Source organism: Daktulosphaira vitifoliae, unplaced genomic scaffold (assembly GCF_025091365.1).
Source record: "Daktulosphaira vitifoliae isolate Bord-2020 unplaced genomic scaffold, ASM2509136v1 Scaffold_1, whole genome shotgun sequence".
Taxonomy (NCBI): domain Eukaryota; kingdom Metazoa; phylum Arthropoda; class Insecta; order Hemiptera; family Phylloxeridae; genus Daktulosphaira; species Daktulosphaira vitifoliae.
The window spans coordinates 49,407,427-49,421,431 of record NW_026099572.1 but is presented as its reverse complement, the minus strand read 5'-3'; the positions used below and the strand labels follow the sequence as shown (position 1 = coordinate 49,421,431).

At 27.2% G+C, this 14,005-nt stretch overlaps 1 protein-coding gene and 1 long non-coding RNA gene across 4 annotated transcripts in view; one reads left to right on the top strand and one right to left on the bottom strand.

Annotated features, from left to right (window-relative positions):
• Positions 1 to 14,005, bottom strand: part of LOC126896731 (uncharacterized) — a 395,864-nt gene that overhangs the window by 135,162 nt on the left and 246,697 nt on the right. The window lies entirely within an intron of this gene.
• LOC126896741 (uncharacterized) lies at positions 4,951 to 7,295 on the top strand. 2 transcript variants are annotated; one of them, XR_007701919.1, is made up of 3 exons: positions 4,951 to 4,969; positions 5,220 to 5,365; positions 7,172 to 7,295. It is a non-coding gene; the product is annotated as an uncharacterized LOC126896741 (long non-coding RNA). The 2 variants fall into 2 exon arrangements; XR_007701918.1 differs by lacking the exon at positions 4,951 to 4,969 and having other exon boundaries at positions 4,976 to 5,365.

Here is a 14,005-nt window from a genome sequence, read left to right as displayed (position 1 = left end):
ACTATTTTAGTATCATTTGGTGAAGTAACTCAACTACTTGGTGTTTTAAAGCTTGAAAGTGGTTCAGGTGGACACCAAGCGCATGTGATATATGACATATTAAACGAATGGGATGTTACAAGTAAAATATATGCATTTTGCTGTGATACAAATGCATCAAATGCCGATTGATTTAACGGTGCTTATATTTTCTTAACTAATTTATTAGGTCATAATATTCTTTACTTACTCTATAGAAGATACATATTAGAAGTAGTTTTAAGAAACGTTTTTGAAGTAAAACTTAATTTGAGTACTTCAGGTTCTGGTGTACCATTATTTAAAAGGTTTCAAGAGTACTGACCAAACATTGATTCAAATATGTTTGACAGCGGTATAACTGATACATATTCTATGTTGAAAGATGAATGCAATAAAATTATTATATTTTGCACGGAAACAATAAAAATCTGACAATGCCGAGATGGTTATAAGAAGAGCGCCAATTTTTTTGTAAAAACATATTTTTAATGGTTATGTGCACAACTACAAAAGCAAGATATGTCAACGATTACCACAGTATAATGAATCGGAATACAAAATTTTATTCTGCATATAAATGTATATTATTCATAAAAAATCATATTTTTGCACATATAACTAATTAAAAATATATTTAATGAAATATATCAAGGAATTAAAAAATTTTGTTCATTTTAACCACTGCGATGATTTTTTTCTATTTTATAAAAAAGCATTTTTGAATACGTCGTACGATACTTCCCTATGTTACTACAATTTGATGATTGACAAAATTATAATGATGTACGAAAATTATTATTTCACTGTTTTTTATTGTTGTTTAACTGTCTATTACACACTTTTTACTACCCGAATAATTGATATTTAGTTACTGCAAAAATTATCACATGTTTCCCCTTAGTGATAACGAGTTATTGTTTTGTGTTTGAACTTTATTAAAATTAACAAATTACCTTTTGTATATTTAACTAATTTGCTTTGATTACAAACTTTTAACTTAATAAAATGACGAAACAACGATCCAAAAAAGCAATTTATTTAAAGGATGGATTAAACCTTGCAGTTGGAGAAGTTTTCACCGTTGATAAAACCTGGATTCATAATTACATACTAGAAGCAATCAAAACAATGGATTTCTACTGATGAATCTGTTCCAATGATGGTGAAGATGGTGGTGCCATGGCCCGGAAAAATCATGGTGACGATTGTTTGGAATGTAAACAGCGTCATACTTGTGGATTTTTTTTTAAAAAAGGAAGAACGATCACTACAGTGAGTTATTGGACCGCTTCAACAAAAAATTGAAGGAGACACGGCCGAATTTAACGAAAAAACGATGCTATTTCACCATGATAACGCACCAGAACATTCATTCGGAGTTGTCACTTGCATGAATTGTTGCCGTGCCCCCCGATCTGGCTCCCTACGACTTTTTCTTGTTCTCTAACATGATGAAATGGCTCGTGTAAAAAAAAATTAGCTTAAACAAGGAAACCATCGCCAAGACAGATGAGTATTTTGGAGAGTTCGACAAATCCTATTTTTTGGACGGGTTAAAAAAATGACAGAAACGTTGGGAAAGTGTATTTTTTTAAAAGGGGATTATGTTGAAAAATAAAAAAATTTTCAAAAATATCGTGTTTTCATTTCTAACACGGGTATATATTGAACCGCCGCCCTTGTACTACTACAACATTTTTAATTTTGTTAAATTTTTAATATATTTCTGTACCCTATTTAGGTTAAATTTCTTTTGCATACAAGTACATATTTGATGTTAAAATATATATATATAAATATATTGTATAAATGTAAAAGAGTATAAGCATCATATTTTAGGTATTTTAAGAGAATATAAATCTGCGCTCTAATTATAAGGTTTCTCTTGAGCTCACAATTATATTTTTAGACTCGTCACCCACAAATGGTATAACTTTTCGGTACCCTGGTGCTTTTAGTCTTGTGAAGTGGATATCAAAAGCCAATTGTTCACTTAAAATGTATTTATTTAGAAAAAAATTTAAACTTAAACTACGTGAAGAAAATTCTTTAAGATATATTTGTATATTATTAGTAAAAGTATACGTTGCGACATAATTAAAAGGTCCTAATGCTATAGAATCGCCATATGATTTAAATTTAATAAAATTATTGATTGATTATTCAGATTCGATTATTTCAAAAGCTGCCACATGAAAATTTTGTGATATCTTTCACCAGAAAATTTTACATTGTTTTTTTTTATGACCGAATATCTTTAGATGTAAAAATTTAAATGTCTGAAGCAACTTAAGAACTACAAAACACGAGTGATTCAACACAAAGTATAAAAAAAATTATTCTACAATTGTATCATCTTTAGAATCATTTAACTTATTTTCTAAATTTCAAATAGAATATGATTTTTTAAGTTTCATCCAGATATTTGGAATGAAAACAAAAATTATACAACAAAAATAATTGATCACACTTGTTAGTTGTAAATGATGTTGCTGAAATAGGGGTAACACTTGCCAAAACTATAATAATATATTGACAAAGGATAAAAGCCAAAACAGTTTTTGTTAGAAATTATCAGTGTTTATATTAATTATATTAATTATGTAGATTGTAAAAAAAGCACACCAATGAATAAATAAATATTATTCTAGTAATCAGTATTCTATCAAAAACTTTAAGCATGAGTCAAATAATAATTATTAAATTTCAAAAATACTTAATTGATTTATAAAACTTTTATATCTTAAAATTGTCTATGTGTAGTTTCGAAACCTAAAAACGTACATTTAAATAAAAAATTCTTTTAAATGTGTATAAGGTTCTGGTCCTAGCGCCACCATGCTACGCTCTGTCATATAGCTTTTCTTNTTTTGAGTTTGGCCTGTTACATATAAAAATTACCATAATATTAATGTATTTTTTTGTTTTAATTATAGGTCCACATGAGTACATCTATTGATCTACCGATACGAAATAGTATATAATAAATAACAAAATTATGAGTAATAAATAAATTTAACTTATTAATATCTGCATCAAAATTAATATCTTTATTATGGATGAATTGTACAAATCCTTTTATTAAGATTTTTATTCTATTTTTATATTTGAACATATTGTACAATCAATATGCAGGGGCGTTATTTGGGGGTGGAAATTTGTGAATTTTCCCCTGTCTAATTGTAAATGAAAAATAGGGCCGGGCAATTTACACTCTTGTTAACCTTGATACTTCGAAAAAGCTTATTCCTCGTTTGAAGTAAATTTATAATATAAAAGGAAAGAAAAAATTCTAAAATTATTTTGTGCATAACGTTTAAACCTTAGTTAGTAAAATTATATCTTAAAATTGTCTATGTGTAGTTTCGAAACCTAAAAACGTACATTTAAATAAAAAATTCTTTTAAATGTGTATAAGGTTCTGGTCCTAGCGCCACCATGCTACGCTCTGTCATATAGCTTTTCTTTCTATCAAAGGACAGTTTTTTGTATGCCAAAACAATACAATTCTGTAGGTCAGTTACAGCCTTTTCAGTGCATTGTTTCGACGCTAATCTAAGCTGTAAGTTTTTCAAGTCGTGTGAAAGATCTGCCTTACAATTATTCTAGTTTACAGGTTCCTATAGTAATCCGTTTCAACTTTATATATTTCCACTAAGATCCAAAATCAAAAAAAAGTGTCCAAAAATTATATTTTTGAATTTTAAAAAATTAAAAATTTTTAATCGGAGTATATTCTATACACACAAAAGTATGCTCATATTTATAATTTATTTTTGTAAATTAATTTATTCCCATACAACAAATTAAAAAAAAAAACAAAATTAAATTGATTATAAAGTGCCGTCATTTTTATTTAATCATCAATCAATCATATTTATTAAAACAAATTTCTTATCCATTCAGAGAAGGTGTGCTATAACTATCAATTCCTATTCATCTCTTGGTGAACATAACTATCTCTATTTTGTGTGATTTAGCATCTAGGCTATACTTACTTCACCACATCTATTATGTTGACGACCTGATGTTTTATTTATCTCACTATTTTTTATTATCTAATAACAGCCAACAGGTCACATCATTTAAATCTCATATTATGATAAAAATATTACAAAAACTAAATCTTTGCGGTATTAAAAATACACTATACTACATATAACAATTGTTTTATAACTTATTAATGACGTTCCTTTTATCATAAGCTCCTATGTAACAATGAAAACACCTACTTATCAATATTTCCCTAATCAGAATTATAGATATATTTAAAATATGATTTATATATTGAAAACTTTTAAACGATTAAATATATCACTGATTACTGAAAATATTTTGGTGAAAATTAGCTGCTACTATCTGCTATTTCTATTCATACTGGTCTATCAAAGTTTTAATTAAAAAAAAAACGTCCCTTCCTAATTTTTCTAGAAATTCTTAATACTCAAAATTTATATCAAATTTAGATTTTAAAATTAAATCAATTAAAATTAAAAATATATTTATAATATATTAATTTGAAACTAAAACATATTTAATTAAAAAAGTCACAAAAATTAATAAAAATTCGCGGATATATAAAACAATGTTACCTATATCAATTTAAACACACACTAATTACTAATCACATTTAAAAAATATTAATAAAATGATATGCTATTAATTATACATTTAAATTTGTTATTGACTATACAGTTTATTCCTTACTATGCCTTAAAAAATTCTTCAAAAATATTATAGCCATATTATTAATATTTTATTTTTTTAACTATAATGGTTTTTGTTTTTTAGCTGTTTTACATGAAAAATTAATTTTCTATTATTAATTATACTCGTATAAAATTTCGATTTTCAAATAGCAAACCCGATTTTTTCCATATTATTAGATTTATTTATTTGAAAAGAAGTTTTTTGTTAAATTTTTTTAATTATATTAAGATAAAGTAAGGTAAATTAAAACGAATTGGATAGTTGAAAATTTAATTTTTCTCATAGTATATTTAGCAAATACATATATAAATATAAATGAATCTAAAAAAAAACTATAGTAAATGAAATTTAGACAACCATAAAAAAAGTCATCTACGATAAAAGATAATAATTATTTCTATCTAAATTGGATATTCTCAAAATCACTCTACAGAAAGAATTTATTTAAGAAATATTGATACTTGAAATTATTTATACTTTAATTTTAGAGGATTGCCATGTTTGCGACAAAACAAATAAAACAATGAAATACAATGATGTGAAATGTACTAAACCAATGTGTCGAAATTGTCATACTGCCGTAAAACATAATTCTAATCTATGCACCAAATGTACGAATAAAGAAAATAAAGAGGTAACTATTGTGAAGAAAAAATATCAATAGTTCGATATGATATCGAAATAAATTTTGTAGGGCAGTGCCACAATTACTAATCTGGGAGACTGTGTTTTGCATTCTGTATGCAAAATGATTAATATTTCTTCTGTGTACTATATAAACTTTTAAACTTAACATTACACTTCAACGTCTATGTGCAATTGATTACACATTAATTATTTCACTTGAAATTTTTTTACCAGTATGCAATGTCATATTTTCAAAAGTGTTAGATAGTTATACATTCAACTTCTTATAGATGTTATCAGTTCGATTTTCATAAATACAATGTCTATCCGAACACAAATATAACGTTCATTTGCAATTAAATAATTACTATCGTGGAGGAATGAATTTGAGGATAATCGCATTATAAACATTTAATAATGAGTTATTGACACCATTGTGCCAAAAAAAAAAAAGGTTAACTCACGCATCCTATTACTAGACCGAATTTAATGACTAATATACATACCACTAATAAAAGTCGACATTAATATAGTTAAACCTATTGTCACTGAAAACTGGAAAAAAAACCCTCAAATTTACAAGTTAAAAACAATATCTCAAAATTACGCTACCGTAAATTATGGAAGTTTCAAAATTTATTTTCTTCATTTTAAAACGAATACAACTTTTTTAAAAATACTTATCCTAATGAATAATTAATAAGGTATACAAGAGATAAAGAGCTTTATTTTGGTATAGTTTTACGAAAATTTAATAAAAAAACCCAAGTATAGAAAGAGAAGTTTAAAAGAGACCAGTCACACATGAAAAAAAAAAGGTTCAACTCAATTTTTAAAAACATTTTGAAACATCTGAGAACTTTTATCTATACAAAATGAAAATTCTCGATGGGTATTACAATTTTCAAAAAAGAATAATTTTTCCCGACAATTATTGCCGGTACAAATTATTGTTCTACTATTAGAATTCACCCGTCAAAGTAAATTTTAACAATTTTAACAAAAAAAAAAAAACACTTCATTTTTAATTAGGTTCTTTAAACACACGTTATTATTGAAAAATAAAACATTTATCTACTATAAAAAAATAATTTCAGAATCCAAAATTTTACACAAAATTCTATAAGTTATTGATATTTTGTGTATCACATTATAGACAGTATTCATAAGACTAATTTTTAATAAGTAGGTTGCGTAATTAGTTTAACATATTAGACAATAATTACTGAATCCAAAATTTCACCAAATTTCCATTTTGGGTATAATTTTAGTTGTAGTATTCATAAGACTAATTTTTAATAAGTAGGTTGCGTAATTAGTTTGACATATTAAACAATAATTATTGATATGTACTAATTACCTGTGTTTGATGCGTTATTTTGAAAAAAATTAATGAAGTAATATGATAATTTAAGGCTAAGTTTGCTTTAACCTTAAATAATAAAATAAGAATTTATTATTTTTATAATATCACCGTAAAAATTATAATATTAAAATATTGAATATCAATTTCATACTAAATTTAATTACTAAAATTATTATTAATTCTTTTATAATANATGATCGTTAACCATTGTTAAATATCATCTTTACTTGTCCCAACTAGCTACATCTCTATTATACTAGGTTGTTTTTTTCTTATTCATAATACAAGCAATGTAAAAATTTATAAAAAAATAATAATAATGATAAACAAGTAATTAAATTTATTTAAAATAATTAATTTTTTTAAAACTAATTACTTAATTTTTCATTTAGGAACTGGAGNAAATAATTAATTTTTTTAAAACTAATTACTTAATTTTTCATTTAGGAACTGGAGAATACGGATAATCTTACGCGTCATAATGTTTGAAATCCTTACACTACTAATCCTCATAATGTAAAATAATAAGTATTACTACTGGTGGAATATAAAACAATTACTAAAACAAAAATTGTTGATTTTTTTTTCAAAATAAAATGACTACTCTTTAAGAAGAATTATACAAATTTCTTTAACTATTGATAATTAATTTTTGTTATTTAAAAATATTGGTATCCAATTCAAGGGATTACATTGTTTCATTGAACAACTATCATCCGGCACTATGAATTGATTTTACTTATATATTATGCCGTAGAGTGGGATTATTAATCGTAATAAATCGAATGATCACTTTTATATAATTTGTTTGATATATTTAATATTGAAATCTACATAATGAACATTGAATTTAAACAAGAATGAGTAATTATTACACACATTTTAGTTTTTTTTTTGTTGGTATAATTAAAACTTAAAAAAAATTATTTAAACAAACTTGTGACTTGGAGCGCGTCGCTGATGGTCCAGCGGTGGAACGTACACTGAATTTACCTATGCTCAGTATACATGTTGGCGGCCACATAACAACAAAAAAAAAATAAAAAGATATAATAGTACATATATATATATATATATATACAGGGTGTTCAGTAAGTCAGGAAACGGGTTTCTATTGTTTCATTATTTGTAACAATGAGAACAATAGAAACCCGTTTCCTGACTTACTGAACACCCTGTATATATATATATATAAACAAATTTTTATTGTTTATTATGAGATATATAGAGTTANATCTAAAAAAAATTTTGTATAATAAACATATAATCAAACTCAGACATTTTTTTTATATAATAGACATAAATTCAATTTATAAAAAAAAAAAATATACATATATATTTTTTACTCTTATCATTGATCTTGACTTCGATGAGGAGAGGTTATAATAATTGATATGTTTTTTTGGAAACACCATGATTTGTCTTAACAGTTGCTAGTCTGGCTATATCATCCTTTCCTGGAAACAACTCCGTAATGCGTCCAAGTCTCTATTTCCATGGTGATAGATTAATTTCTTTTAGTAAAACAAAGGCGCCAACAGCTAGTGCGAGACCGATTGAATTGTGTCACTTAGATTTTCATTAAATGTTGACAAGTATTAAGTTCGCCAGCGTTCCCATACTTGTTGTACCAATTGCGTGACTCTTTGCCATCGCTTTAGTCACCCAGGTATGATGTTTATTATGTCTGAATTTAGGATATCAATTAATGATCAACCGATGAGAAATAAGCTGCAGTTAGTGCACTAAAATCTGAAGTATCCATAGACAATGGCATGAAGGGTTGTGAATTTAAACGCACTTTGATGCGAACTAATACAGTGTTTAACTCCTCATAGTGATGTTTCTCTCAATGTTTTCGTTAAATGTCCCTTTACTGATTTATTTATTTATTAAACGGGACTTGCCCAATACAATATTTTATCAATTTTTAGTACATAACAATTGAAAAAAAGTATTTACAAAAGAATATTTAACTACAGAAAGTTTTAAGTAAACACACAAAGATCATTTAAGTTGAAAGTGGTAAATAAAATATAAGAGTACCTATAAAATATATTGAACAAGTATCTAATAACTAGTAACTCAAACTTGAACTACGGCATTATAAAGGAGGGGTCCATGTAGGTTATTCTCATCATGTGGATTATAGGAGAATGAAGGAGATAGATTGTGGAAAAATAGGGGATTAGGAAGGGAATATTTGAACGAGTATAGCAAGGAGGAACTTTAAGGTTTATGAGAGATAATAAATCTGGGAAATCAATAGTACCTAAGAGGAGACCTGTTAAAAATGAGAGGTTTAAAGAATGCCTTTGATTAGCAAGAGTATAGAGGTTGAGGAAATGAAGAATAGGAATTTNAGAGTATAGAGGTTGAGGAAATGAAGAATAGGAATTTAATTATGAGGAGGATGTTGGATAGAGAATTTGGAAGAAACGAAACGTAGGAACTTACGCTGTACACGTTCTAACATATCACTAGCACCAGAAGAAGGTGGGTCCCATAAGACACAGCCATAATCAAGAATCGGACAAACTAGGCCACAATATAATGATTTAAGGCGAGAAACTATGTGGAACTCTTGGGTTATGCGAAATAGCATGATTATCTATAAATAGATAAACCCAGGATTTTTAATGCTTTGCTAAAAATTCCTTCTATGTGTTTTATAGGGCACAAGGTACGAGTAAGGGTAAAACCCAGGTCATGAACAGAATTTCCAGCAAATTTTAGAGGAATATCATAGATTGAATAAGAAAAATAAATAGGGTCACTTTGGCGTGAAAAAGTCATTGAGGAGCATTTGTTAATGTTAAGGGAAAGACCTAGGGACTTGCTCCGCATAACTAAACATTCAAGATCTGATTGGAGAATATGACAATCGGACAATTAATTAATGCGATAATATAGTTTCATATCATTGACAAAAATTAGTAGCTTGGCGTGGTGAAGAATTGAAGTGGAAGAATTTACAAATAAGGCAAAATGGAGGGGAGAGAGAATAGTACCTTGGGGGACACTTGATGAAGGAGAAGAGATATCGAAATAAGCACCGTAGACTGAAACGAATTGGGATCGATCAAGTAGATAGGAACGAAGTCATGAAAGAAGAGGTTCACCGATACCTAGATGGTCTAAGGTGTTTATTAGTAAGGAGTGATCAACACGATCAAAAGCTTTAGCGAAATCAGTGTAGATTACATCAACCTGACTATGAAGGCGGAATGACTCATAAATTTTACCATGATTTTATATAATCATCATCATGCAAACCATGATTTTACTGCTGACTCCTATAAACCACCAATGTGTGATGAATGGGCCGGAAAAAATCGCAATTTCATATTGACAGAGGCGAGACAATTTTTTACAGCTTCTTTGTGATTTTTAAATATACATAATTTTTTAATTCCATCAATTTATTGGTACTACCTACGGAATCTGTAGCGTTATCTGAATATATAAATCTCCCAATATCACGACAACTGCACATTTGTTTCAATGCGCTTAAAAACGCATCTGTTGTTAAGTCACCAACTAGTTCAATATAAACGTTTTTAGATAAGAAGTATACGAAAATATATAAATATGCCTTTATTTTAGTAAAGTTCCGGCGTAAACTATTTTTAATATAGACAACCACACAAAAATCATGCAAGTTGCATGAGATACTTTGTTAAATCTTGTAAATCGAGTGCTCGATAAGTTGCCCATAATTGGTTGAAATACCATTGGTCTAGATTTTAAAAAAGGTATGCATTTATGCATAGTGTATGCGCACAATAGACCAACAGGTTTGAGTGCATAGGCATTATGTCCACCTCGATAATAACTATCCACAGTGTACCTTGCTATATCTTGTCCATTGATGGGTCAATAGTGTTCGCGAATAGCTGCAATAATGCCCGTGATCCAGCATGCAGTAATTGAGTATGTTTATATTTAAATGTTAGTATAGTGAAAGTATACTAATGAAAGTAGTTTGCTGGTAATAAAATTGGATTTTTTCAATCACTACTGATAGGCAGTGAATTATTCAACACAAATAAACCATTATTGTCAACGAAAGGATTAAGAAAAAAAAATTCACTTGTCCTTTTTATTGACATTCCTTTATATAAACATTGTAATTCTTAAGAAAAATATTGAGATTGCACGATTAACAACAATTTCAGTGTAGCCTGAATAGTTTCTTCTGGATCGACGTAGACAATGTAATTATGTTTTGAATTTGAGGACAGTTAATCTTTCAAGATTTTTCTCCATCTTAAATCATACGCTGTTGAGTAATTTAGTTAATGATGAAAATCGTTCAGTGATATTAAAATGCTCAATTTTTGTTAATGTAACCACAATTTGCTTTTCTTCTAAATAACCTTTTTCCATTATAAGTTCTTGACAACTGTTACTAGGCCGACTCGTCATGAGTTAGCCACGTTAGACCTGTTCACCATAATTTAATTTATGTTAGTGGATTTGGACTATCTGTCAGATTATCACTTGAGCGCACGTTCTTCCATTGTGCAGCCGTGGAAGTGTTATGTATTTCTTCCACGCGGTGAGAAACAAACGTTTCCCATCAGTAGGATGGTGAATTTACACATGCAAGAACGATTTTTGAATCTGACCAATACCATATTTTACTTGTACAGCAATTAAGTTTTAGACCTAACTTATTGACGAGACACACCGATAATACGGCGGTACACAGTTCAAGTCACGTGAGTGAAATAATTTTTAACAGACCTACTAGCGATTTTGACGTAATAAGTCGAATTATGCACAACCCGTCTGCATCTGTTGTCATTAAATAAATACAAAATCAGTACGCAATCACAGATGCGTTCGCAAAAACGTGAATTTGCATATCGCACACGTTGTCACAACTGATTATTACAACAGCATATAGTATGATATTTCTTTTTTTCATTCTTCCATATGATTTTTTATGTATTTATCCATAAATTCAACGTACTTTTCACGAAGATTGTTATTTTTTTGTAAGTTATTTTCTGTAGCTAGATAACGTCGCCGCACCATTGACTTTGAATCACCAAGTGTTTCAATGCTGATTTTTAGTGGGAGTTCTACAATAAATATTTCTTGTGTTGTCACATTTTACTGTTAATTCAAAGTGTTCGACACATGACCTTGACTATATTAATAAATAAATAAATAAATAACTGCAATATATAAATATTTAAATAAAAATCAATAATGTTCCTTTGGCTCGATAAATAAATATAATAATAACAATTGTCACTTTGACACAGACAACAATATAAAAGATAGACTATAAACCCAGCAATATGTATAAAAATAAATGTTTTCAATAGTTAATCAATTTAATAATAAATATATAAAATTCAACTAAAAAATAAACTATATAAATTTCAACAATAATAAATACTTTTTTCGATCACACAATGAAAAACATCGAATATTATGAATAAGAATAATTAACAAACTATAAAATATAAAAATGAACTGGGCAATAAAAATAAATATTTAGACTAAATGAGAAAAAAATGTTTGTATATAGGAACCTTTAAAGTGGTAAGTGTGAGTTTAAATTTAACTAGGAAAAAAGGAGGGTAATAATCTTATTCTCTAAGGAACTTAAAGCGTCTAGAGGCCAGAACACTGGTCAGCTGCAACGAGCACTTGAAATAAATTTGTTACATTATAATAAAAAATTATTTATACAGTTCCTTTAAATAATATAATAAATCACAAAAACACTAGTTTTCTAATAATTAAAAAAAAATAAAACTTTAATTTACGTATCTGCTCTTAAACTGTTAACAAAAAATCATACACATCGAAATTAAATCTAAAAACATGTAACACTGAAAAATATAAACTTCATTTCTTAACCTAAATTATATGCTGTAGAAGGAGGTAAGAAAGGAAGCAAGAGTGTCGGCTATATGCTTTTGAAATAGCGTAAGTACCTGTAGCCGCACATAGAGCGCGACACCTAATCGGTTGCGCGTCAACATCCGCCTCCTTAAAGCCCTGAGCTTCAGTCATCATCAGAAGCGGAAACAACCTAACCAACGCACTCTCAATTCCTGATCACTTTCTGTGCGTATAATGACCACTCAAATAACACCATCCTTCGTTTTATTAAGTCCCCTACAAGTGAGTGGTTGAGTTTTATAAAAACACTAAGCAATAACATCGACATTACATCAATACGAATTTAAAAAATATGTATATAAATTTTTTATTATAAAAACAAATAATAAAATATATGATTTAAATTAGTCTATGAATGTAAAAATTATAACGAAATTTTGATTATATAAAAATTTGTCAGTTAGATCTGTTCCACTCTGTATATCTATGCCTTATATTAAAAAAAAAATTGTACACTATTGTAACTTATTTATTTGTACAAATTTTATTACCATTTTCATTATGAGGTAAGCATTGTTAGTTTTCACAAGTGTCTTTCTGAATGATTCAACACTAGCATATAACACTATATAGCAATACTAGAGTAATTTATGATTTTTTTGTAATTTCTGTGAATAAACACATCATTATTCTATATTTTGTATAAATTATATTATCTAAACATGTTTACTCTGACATTTTTATTAAAAAATTTAATTATTTTTAATGAAATAATCGGTATTTATGTTAAATATTAAATAATTTTTAAAAATTATAACATATACGTTTTTTTGAGTAATACCAGATATTCTAGATCATAACAAGTTACTCAGATAGCAATCTCAAAACAATAATTATTTTTGTTTCAAAAACTAGTTTAAACAATGTAATTATAAAATAGTATTTTAATTTCAAGTGCACTAATTCTTTTTGAAATAATTTGATAATTAAAATTTTAAATAGTAAATGAGCAAATATAATAAAAAAAACTCAATTTTATATTATTTTGGCATAGTATATTAATTTTATGTACAACGTTTATTTTTAATGACAATATTTCACAATTATTAAAGTATCAATATTAATGGGGAATTAATATTACGAAAATTGGTTTTTATTCTGACGATATTTTGATTTAGTGTTTTTATTTAATGTCATATAAAATTTTTTTATTAATAAATAACTTAACAATAACATATAACGTGTGAAATACACATGTAACTAACAAAATTTTAAAAAAATGTAATATTTTAAGAGAAATTGAGTGTCTAGCGTTGAAATCTGTAAAGCTTTTAAGTTGTACAACTTAAACAGTCAACCTGTATAATTTAATTAAAATTTCCTATAGTATGGTAATATATTTTTTATTTGATAAAG